This window comes from Mirounga angustirostris, unplaced genomic scaffold (assembly GCF_029215605.1).
Source record: "Mirounga angustirostris isolate CCGP_5_RB_7025 unplaced genomic scaffold, mMirAng1.0.hap1 SCAF_1, whole genome shotgun sequence".
NCBI classification, from domain to species: Eukaryota; Metazoa; Chordata; class Mammalia; order Carnivora; family Phocidae; genus Mirounga; species Mirounga angustirostris.
Window position 1 is genome coordinate 129604148 of NW_026991709.1, and position 9648 is coordinate 129613795.

Genomic DNA, 9648 nt, shown 5'->3' on the forward strand with positions numbered 1-9648 from the left:
TCATTCATTTAGTCACGCAACAGGTGTTTTCAGAGAGCCCACCAGGTACAGAGCAAGGCCCTGCCTCAGTATGAGTTCCAGATGCAAAACCATATAATCAGTGAGGGAAGACATTTTTAGGCCACTAATTTCTTTTTTTTTTTTCTTTTGAAGATTTTATTTATTTGAGAGAGCACAAGAGGGGGTGGGGGGAGGGGCGGAGGGAGAGGGAGCAGCAGACTCCCGCTGAGCAGGGAGCACAACGTGGGGCTCCATCCCAGGGCCCTGGGATCATGTCTAGGCCACTAATTTCTGTATTATTTGTATCCAACATTTCAAAGTCATTTTGACTCAATGCCTAGTAACTGTTTCAGATGATTTTTAAGTGGGAAAATAGATAATTTTTAATTTTTTTTTTTTAAAGATCTTATTTGACAGAGACACAGCGAGAGAGGGAACACAAGCAGGGGGAGTGGGAGAGGGAGAAGCAGGCTTCCTGCTGAGCAGGGGGCCCGATGCGGGACTCGATCCAGGGACTCCAGGATCATGACCTGAGCCGAAGGCAGTCGCTTAACCAACTGAGCCACCCAGGCGCCCGAAAATAGATAATTTTTAAAGAAGATGGATAATTAGCCTGCTGTGATTTGCCCCTTCCATGTTGTGGCTAGTTTCCTCCTTTAATTAGGTGTTTAAAGCAGTCTGTGCATACATATAACATACAAAGTAAGAAATGGGACTCCTTCTGCATCCTCATGCAGTGTGGCCTTCTAGACCCCTTTTCTGGCTTTCAAGCAGGCTTTATAATAAAGAGCACAGACCCTGGACTCGAGACAGTCCAGGCTCACCTCCTCCGCCTCACTGTTTACTCTTCACTGCATAGGCTTTGGACAATTTATTTAAACCCTGTCACACCACAATCTTCTCATTCGTAGAATGTGTACCGAATAATCCATGTGGGAATGATCCAAATAAGCAAAACCCCTGCTGACTCACTGCTCACTCACAAAGGTTTGGAATGAGTCACTCTTCAGGGAATAAGCAGGAAGAACTCAGAATTCCTGAGGAAGCCCTGGGAAGTCCCGTTGGACCGGGAACAGGACCTCTCCCACCGGCTGACAGAGCTCCCCCGCCCTCCCCAGTGCGGGACCTGCCAGGAGGGGTGTGCTTGGGGCGCCAGATGTGGCCGGCTGCCACCCGCTTAGCTCTCTGCCCCAAACCCCAGGGAAACAGAAGGCATCTTAAAAATGCATCTTGTTGCTTCATGCCAAGAGGATTCAAGTCAGCCTGAGAAAGTGAGAGATGGAGAGAGCAATCCTAAATACAGACTTGGTGGAACTACTCCACCCAGGAAGCACTTATGAAGCCCCTGCTGGATGCACATTCTGTCCTTCTGAACAGAGCACCTAGAACTTTCCCTTACTTTCTATTGACAACTTAGAACCAATTGCTTATGAAGTAGAAATGAGGGGGGGAATAAATAATGGTGTTTTGTAAAACAATTGTTTTTACAATAAAAAGAAGTAGCTGCCAGGTGGCAGAACAAAATGGAGGACAGGGGAAAATGAGTAAAAGAAATCATTTTTAGGAAAAAAATACACCTATGATTAATGGTTGTGATATGCTTTTGTCAGCTGTAATCCTGAAATTGAGGAAGCAAATGGCAATCTTGACCGTAACACAGAGGCAGGAAATCAAATGCAGTTTTGGTCGAATCCGACTTGGGGGAAGTCGGTCGGTCGGTGTGGCTTCTCCTGTAGGTGCAGCTGTGGCTGCTGGTGGTTTTGCTCATGGGGGAAGTGAGAGGCACAGTCCGCTGTGTTCACACTGGGCCGAGAAAGGCCTGCTCCTAGAGAAGGCAAAACCACGCCCTGCTCAGTCAGTCAGTCCCAGCGCCCACCGCCCCCTCCTAAGGGGAGAGCCTGCCTGAGGCCCTGCTGAGGGAAGCCCCCCTGCTCAGTACCTTGGGGCCCCATCCCCTGACCATCGCACATTGGGCTGGGAGTGGGCACCCGACCCCAGACCAACCGGCCGGAGGGCTGGCAGGTGACCTGTGAGGTGGCTGGTACTGAATGAAGCTCTGCCCAGAGAGGGACAATCTCCGTCAGCTGCTTGGATTCTCAGTGAAACTCAGAACTGCTCCAATACCCACTAGAACAAATGGTTTCTCAACAAAGTGGATATACATATGGCAAAACTTTAAAAGAAAGTTTTAGGATGAAATGTTGTGAAAGAAGGCTCAGATTTAAAGCAAACTGCCGACGTGACATGAAGATCTGTGAGCAGGATTGCTGTGGAGGCCTTTAGTCTTTTATTGCCATGTCTCCCTCCCTGTGTTAGTTGCCTATTCCCACACGTCACCCCAAAACTTAGTGGCTTAAAACAGTGCTGAACGTTATTAACTCACACAGTTTCTGTCAGGAATCTGGGAGTGGCTTAGTTGGGTTGTTCTGGCTCAGGGTTTCGGGAGGCCATGATCAAGATATGAACTGGGGCCCTAGTCAGCTGAAGGCTTCACTGGAGTTGGAGGATATTATTGATAATTGTGTTCCCCATAAGATATGTTGAAGTTTCAACCCCCAGTACCTCAGAATGTGACCTTATTTGGAAATAGGATCCTTGTAGATATGATTAAGGTAAGGTCATACTAGAGTAGGGTGGCCCCTTAATCCAACATGACTAGTGTCCTTGTAAGAAGAGAAGATAGAGATACCCAGGGAGAAGACGGCCATGTGACAACAGAAGCGAAGATCGGAGGGATGCATCCATGAGCCAAGAAACCCCCGAGGATTGCTGGCAAATGCCAGAAGCTAGAAGAGTCAAGGAAGGATTCTCGCCTACAGGTCTCAGGAGGAGCATGGCCCTGCTAACACCCTGATATCGGACTCTGAGCCTCTAGAACTGTGAGACAGTAAATTTCTGTGTTTTAAGGCACCCAGTTGGTGGTACTTTTTAAAGGCAACCCTAGCAAACAACTACCCATCAGGTTGGCCCAGTCACATGGCTGGCAGGTTGGTGCTGGCTGCTGCAGGAGGCTCAGTTCCTCAACACAGGGTCCTGTCTGAAGGGCTGTTTGGCTGTCCGACTTGACAGTTGGCTTTCCCTGGGAGCAAGTGATCCAAGGGAGGGCAGTGTGGAAGCCACAGTGTCTATTATGACCCACCACCCAGAAAGTGGGTGGGACCCACTTTATCATTTCCATATGATCCTGGTGGGTTACCCAGGTCAGCCTTGCTCATGGAGGGAGGAGACACAGGACAGGCCAGGAGGGGAGGATCACTAGGCACCATCTTGGAGCTGGTCACCATACTCCTCAGTCCAAATCCCACTTCTCCTGTTTCTCACCTCCCTGAAGTTTATAGTTCTACCCAACCTGCCCCCTGCCTGTGCTGAGCCCCATGCTGACCCCTTACTATGAACCCAGTTCCCTGGTCCAGCCATGGCGAAATTCTCTCAACTCTGCAACGTGCTGAGCATAATCTGGCTTCGGCACTATTGTCTTTGCTTGAAATGGCCTCTTTTGAGGGGGAAACACCTCTCAAGGTCCACTCCATCACAAGCACTTTGCGAATCTTCTCCCACTGAAGTGATGTTTCCTGTTCCCAGTTCCTCATCGGGCCATCATACTTATCCAGGTCCTGTCTGCCAGACCATGAGCTGCACCGAGAGTGGCTGGCCTATAGTGAGGGACAGCTCTATGCTGGATGGGGCACATAAATAGCTCCCTTAACCTTCTCCATGAGCCTTAAAGAAGGCTTGATATGGCCATCTTGCAGAAGAGGAAATCTGAACAGAGATGCTAGTGAATTGCCCACATGCAGACTAGAGCTGTTGCTGGGATCTGGGTCTTCTTCACCATGACTATGGGGACCCCCTCTGAGAACAGAACTGATATGCTATTAATCTTTGTGTCTATGAAATCTGGGCTCAGCACATGTTGACTGCTGAATGAATGAGTGAATGATTAGATAGTCACCAAGTGTGCTTATTTCACTTAGACAGGCTGGAACAACAAAACATTTTCTTTCCCTTCGGAAAGTTTTCTCATTTTAGTTTTCTAGCACTGAAGTAAAAATCTAACAGCCGAACAGTTAAAAATAAAATTACCAATAGATCTATGAGCTGCTGGGTTTCAGGTATATATAAGTCTTCCACACATCTTTTTTTTTTTTTTTTGGTTTGAGCAAAAGTGATCATTTATTGACTTGTGTAACTAAAGTCTAGAGAGTAGATCTCCTCAGGCATGGCTGGATTCAGGAGCTGAAATGGTCTGTGGACAATGTCTATGCATGTGGGTCTCTCTCTGCACTTGGCATTCTTATCAGCTTCTTTCCCAGACAGACTCCCCATACAGTGGTAATGATGATGGCCATCACTGCCCTATGCGCCATCTGATTCTCTCAGCAACCCCAAGGAAAGAGCTTCTCTTTCCACAAAGTCCCAGAACTGTGTCCCCAGTTATTGGCCAGAGGGCTATGATACTCTGATTGGCCTGTTGGCCGGCACCGAGTCCCAGGCCCACCAGGACACTGAGGGATCTTGGGCATGGGTCGGACCTGACACTCACGGATAAGAAGTGGGGAGGGCTGGCCCCCAAACGGACACTGGGGTGGGGTAGTGGGTGAGATATGGTCAGGAAGAAACAGTAAATGTCCACTAGGGCTGCTTCCTCTGAACATAAATTTCTCTCTGACCCTAGTTAAGTGCTGTTGCAGTCAGGGTCATAGCAGGGAGATTGCATACCCTGTTAATGGAGGAGAGTAATAAAAGAACAATTTACACAGGTGTGGGCAGGGGGTGTAAGGAAGCCTGCAAAGGATAGTGCAATATTTGGGGGCTAGCAATAGCAGGAGCCACTAGCCCCTCAGGCCTGAAGGTGTGAAGGGCTCAAGTGGCTACAGAATCAGGGAAGGGAGCTGTATGGAGAGAGTAGCCTGGAAGGAGCTGCGGCCTTCAGAAAGATCCAAGCAGACCAAGGTCAGTGATCTGACAGGGAAGACACCAGGCAATAAACACTAGGTCTTCTCTCTTTTCTCCTGCCCTCTCATCACCTGCTGCTGCTTCCCATTGGTCGGACCCAACAGCAAGGCAGAGGGCAAGAAAGTGTAGTTGGTGCTGTCCACAGAAATCAGTGTTAGGGTCACAGGAGGGGAGAGTGCGCAGGGAATAAAGTGCAGCACATTCTGGAAGTTCATGAGAAGAGTTAGGGAGTCAGGGGAGAGAAAGGCCTGTGAACAAATGGGTTTCTTAATGAGCATAACCATGTTAGCTAGCCTCAACATAGCCGTCAGTGACCCCAATCCTGGCACAGTCTTGTGTAGTGCCCTCCCACATAATTCCAGCACTGTTCTCTGTGACCATTAGAATGGTGTGTTACTTCTGAGATTAGGTTATAAAAGATCCTGTGTCTTCTCTCTCGGGGAACTGACGCTTGGATGAGAAGTGTACCATCCAAGGCTAACCAGCACTCTAGCATCACAGCTAGAGCCTGGAATCCCCACCCCAGGACCAAGGCATAGTGAGTTTCCACATCACCAGCTCTCCTCCTATCCTGTTAGTTTTCAACCCATTATTACTCTTTCTGTGGGACTTTTTGTCACTCAAATACATTACTTTTGTTTAACCAAAGACGAACCAATGTGAAAATGTGATCTATAGTTAAGTAATTAGCTTTTATCAGGTTCTGTGTAATTTTGAAATTTCACAAAAGGTTTCAAGGGAATGCAAAAATCTTGTTGAACCTATTTATCTGCAGATATTTGAGTATGATCACTTCACTCAGTTCCACTGGGAGAAAACTGGCATGGGATGCTTTTAAAATCTTTTAATCTGGCACTTCAACCTTTTGAATACAATATAAAAGATGGTTGCTTGTTTTACTGGACATGTCTGTACTGAACCTTCCATGCAAGTCAGATGGTTGGTTTTATCAATATTTCCAGTGTTTAAATTTTCTTTTCTTTCTCTCTTTTTAAAAGGTTTTATTTATTTGACAGAGAGAGAGAGAGCACGAGCGGGGGGAGGAGCAAGGGGAGAGGGAGAAGCAGACTCCCTGCTGAGCAAGGAGCCTGATGTGGGGCTCAATCCCAGGACCCTGGGATCATGACCTGAGCTGAAGGCAGATACTTAACTGATTGAGCCACCCAGGCATCCTGTGTTTAAACTTTCTGATATATTATCTCCTGATTTGGCAGAATGAAATTCTTGGTATTGTGCCCTTTAACTTCAAGACTTGTTTTGTAGTTTATCTCATGAATCCTGAGTTTATTGCCATAGGGTCCTGATGTGATAACTAAAGATACTACTACACTGAAAGTAAAGACACCACCTTTCTCATTTCCACACTCCAAATATTCCTACAGAACATGTACATGGTCAGCATTGTATATTTTCTCCGAGTATTGGAATGTGACAATTGAAATCCATACCACTGATGGAAGAACTGCAGGGTTCTAAAATGATTCCTGAATAATCAAAAAAAAAAAAAAAGATAAAATTACATACAGTGTGATTTTAAGATACATGTGGGGGTTCTAATTCTTCAAAAATTATTGATTCATCTATGGATATCTTGCAGCTGTCATAACATCAGGTGTGAAAATTAAGCGTTAGCTCCACGTAAAACACTGTGGTAGAATCATACAGTTTGTCGTCACTTAAGAAAACCTTAGAGAAAGCTTACCATCTAGGACTCATTTAAACATAGGATTTACACACACACCCCAAAACAAATCCGTGAAAGATATTGTGGCAATCTATTTTCCAAAAACGGCTGCAACCTTTCTGGTCCCACTTGCTCTTCCAAACCTTTGTGCCAGTCCCCATCAGGAGGTGGAGTTACGCTCCTTCCCTTGACCCTGGGCAGGACTTTGTGACTGCCTCCATGAGGGCAGTGTGGCAGACGTGACACTGCAGGACTTCCAAAGCCAGGTCATGAATGGCAATATGGATCCTGTCTGGTTCTCTCTCTCGGGGATTTCACTCTTGGAACCCTACCACACTCTGAGGAAAAACAGACCACATGGGGAGACTCATGTGGAGAGAAATTGAGGTCCCTGGCCCTCAGCCCCCCCAGTTGAGCTCCCAGCTGACAGCACAGCCAGTGTCTCAACCATCTGACGGAGTCCTCTGATCCAACAGCCCTCAGAGAACAGCCCCAGCAAGCGCAGAGGCAAGCCTCCTCCACCTTGCACTGACCAAGTTGCAGATTCATGAGCTTTTAAGCCACTAAATTTTGAGGTGGTTTGTTACCTATGATAGAATGATTGAAATCAACCATGGCAGTTTGTTCAACTTCAGGGTGTGCAGGCCCTGCCGGCTGCAGCAGGAGTTTGGGTTTCTACGGGAAGTGGTTAGAGGGTATTAAGCAGGAGAATGGCATGGTCAATTAAATGATTCCTCTGGCTGCTAATGGGGTTTCCTGAAGCCCTACTCCTTCCTGAGTCAGTCACACCTCAGGACCAGCCATGAGCACTCACCAAGGGACTATGATAAATACCAATTTAAGGGAAAAATTCTTTGGGATTATCCATTTTGATATTTTCTAGTATAATACTGTATCAGTTTTTAGAAGACTACTGGATATGTCAAAACAAAGGGGGAAAAAGACCCCCTACATTGCAGGTAACAGAAAGGCATTTGTTTTCAGTAACATACACATCTTTGAAGAATGGTTGTAGTCCAAATTTTTCAGCAAACATCAAAAAAACTAAGAAGGATGTGTCCTCTGGATTGCAATGTGCCGAGTACTGAGGGGTGAATCATACAGAGAGTGTGAAATGTGTAAGGATAATTACTGGGTTGATGGACTATGGAGACAAAACGATGTAATAAAAGCCACTATCTTAGCATTACAAACGAATCTGAAAAGGGTTAAGAATTTCATTGTTTCGCAATTAGTACACCACAGTTGGCTCCTATATTCCACAGGCCCTGATATAATTGTTTCAGACCTTTCCTAGGGACACAGGCAATCTTTGTTGAATGTGTAAAATGGATGTGTGTCACAAAACAGATTTGTTCTTGCAAGGTAGCACAACAAAAATATAAACCAAGAAATAAAGTAGTATTTTTAAAGTTCTGGCTTATGCAGAGTCAGGCCTCCTAACTTGCAGCATGACCTGGGGTACCTTCGCTCCCCCTTCAGGTCGAAGGTCCTGTCTGTAAAAGGGGGCTAAACTAGACGATTTCAGCTCACTCTTGGAGACTCTTTTTTCCTGTGTTCCTTCTAGTAGTCAATAAGGAAATAAACAGCATCCACAAATGACAGGGAAGCTCTTTGTAAAACAAACAAAAATGAAGACTTAATTTGTAATATGAATCTTTCCCCCAGGCTTCTTCCCAACTCATTCATTTGTTTATTGTTTAGATTTTCATAATCAGTGCTGTTATTAACTATTGCTAAGTAATGGAATTACTCTGAAATGTAATGACTTGAAATAACCATTTTAATTTGCTCATGGCTTTGTGTGTCAGGAATTTGGAAAGGGCTCAGTTTCATAGTAGCTCGTCTCTCTAGAGCTAGAGACCCCACTTCCCAGATAGTCCCTCCACTCACATGTCTGGCACACTGATGGGGGGAGGCTAGCAGGCTCTGCTGGGCCTGTCCATGTGGTCCTCCAGCGTGGTGGTCTCAGGATGGTCAGACTTCTAACAGGACGTGTGTCAGAAGAGACAGGAAGGGGGAGTTGTCAGTTTTTGAAGGCTGAGGCAGCAGCTCTCCTACCAAATGCGATTGGTAAAGTTACTGTAGAACCCATCTGCATTCAAGGGGAAGAAATACAGACACCACCCACTGGTGGGAAGGGTGTGAAAGAATCTGTGGCTATTCTAAATCTACCACAAAAGAGGCTGCTATATTGATATCGTTTTTATTTGAGTCTTGTTGGGCATAGTGACTCATTTAATCCTTCCCTTAACTCTATGAGATAGAGATCTTTATTATCCAAATATTACAGGTGAGGAAACTGAGAAAAAGAGGTTAAACCACTGGCTCAAGGACACTCAGTTATGTGAGCCAGGTTTTGAACCCAGGCAGTGTATGCATGGTAAACTAATGAATTAATTAGGCTATTTCTTACCACAACTTCAGTAATTATTAACAGAATGATAAAGCATATTGCAAGCACTCTGCAAGAGTGTGGACTTCCTGTATTTCAGGTAAACACCCCTTCTCAGGTGTGGATGGTCCCAGCTGCCTTTCTGCTGTGGGTCCCTGGGTCCAGCTGGTGCCTATGGGTGAGTGAAGGGTTCCTCAAAGCCACCTTCTGCAGGAATCTTTCCCCACTGTATTATCTTGGTACCCTTATTGAAATCTATTGGTCATTGATGAATGGGTTTATTTCTAGACTCAATTATATTCCACTGATCTCTCTCTCTGTCTATACTTAAGCTTAAGTACCACATTGTCCTGATAACTGTAGCTTTGTAGTAAGTTTAGAAATTAGGAAGTGGAATTGAGTCCTCTTTGTTCTTGTTTATTAAAATTGTTTTGGTATTGTTGAGTCCTTTGCAGTCCCTTACGAATTTTAGGGTCAGCTTGTATCTGCCAAAAAGGCAATGGAATTTTCATAGAAACTGCATTTAAAATATTGTTAAAACAGCAATATTCCCTAAGCTGATCTACCATTTTAACAATATTAAGTCTTCCAATTCATGAACACAAGATATCTT

The 9648-nt window shown here is 45.5% G+C and overlaps 1 long non-coding RNA gene across 1 annotated transcript; it reads right to left on the reverse strand.

Moving 5' to 3' along the window:
• Positions 1-1494: 1494 nt before the first annotated feature.
• Positions 1495-9616, reverse strand: LOC135364101 (uncharacterized). Its single transcript, XR_010410669.1, has 2 exons — positions 8534-9616; positions 1495-1825 (listed from the first exon to the last, which is right to left on the reverse strand). It is a non-coding gene; the product is annotated as an uncharacterized LOC135364101 (long non-coding RNA).
• Positions 9617-9648: the final 32 nt, after the last annotated feature.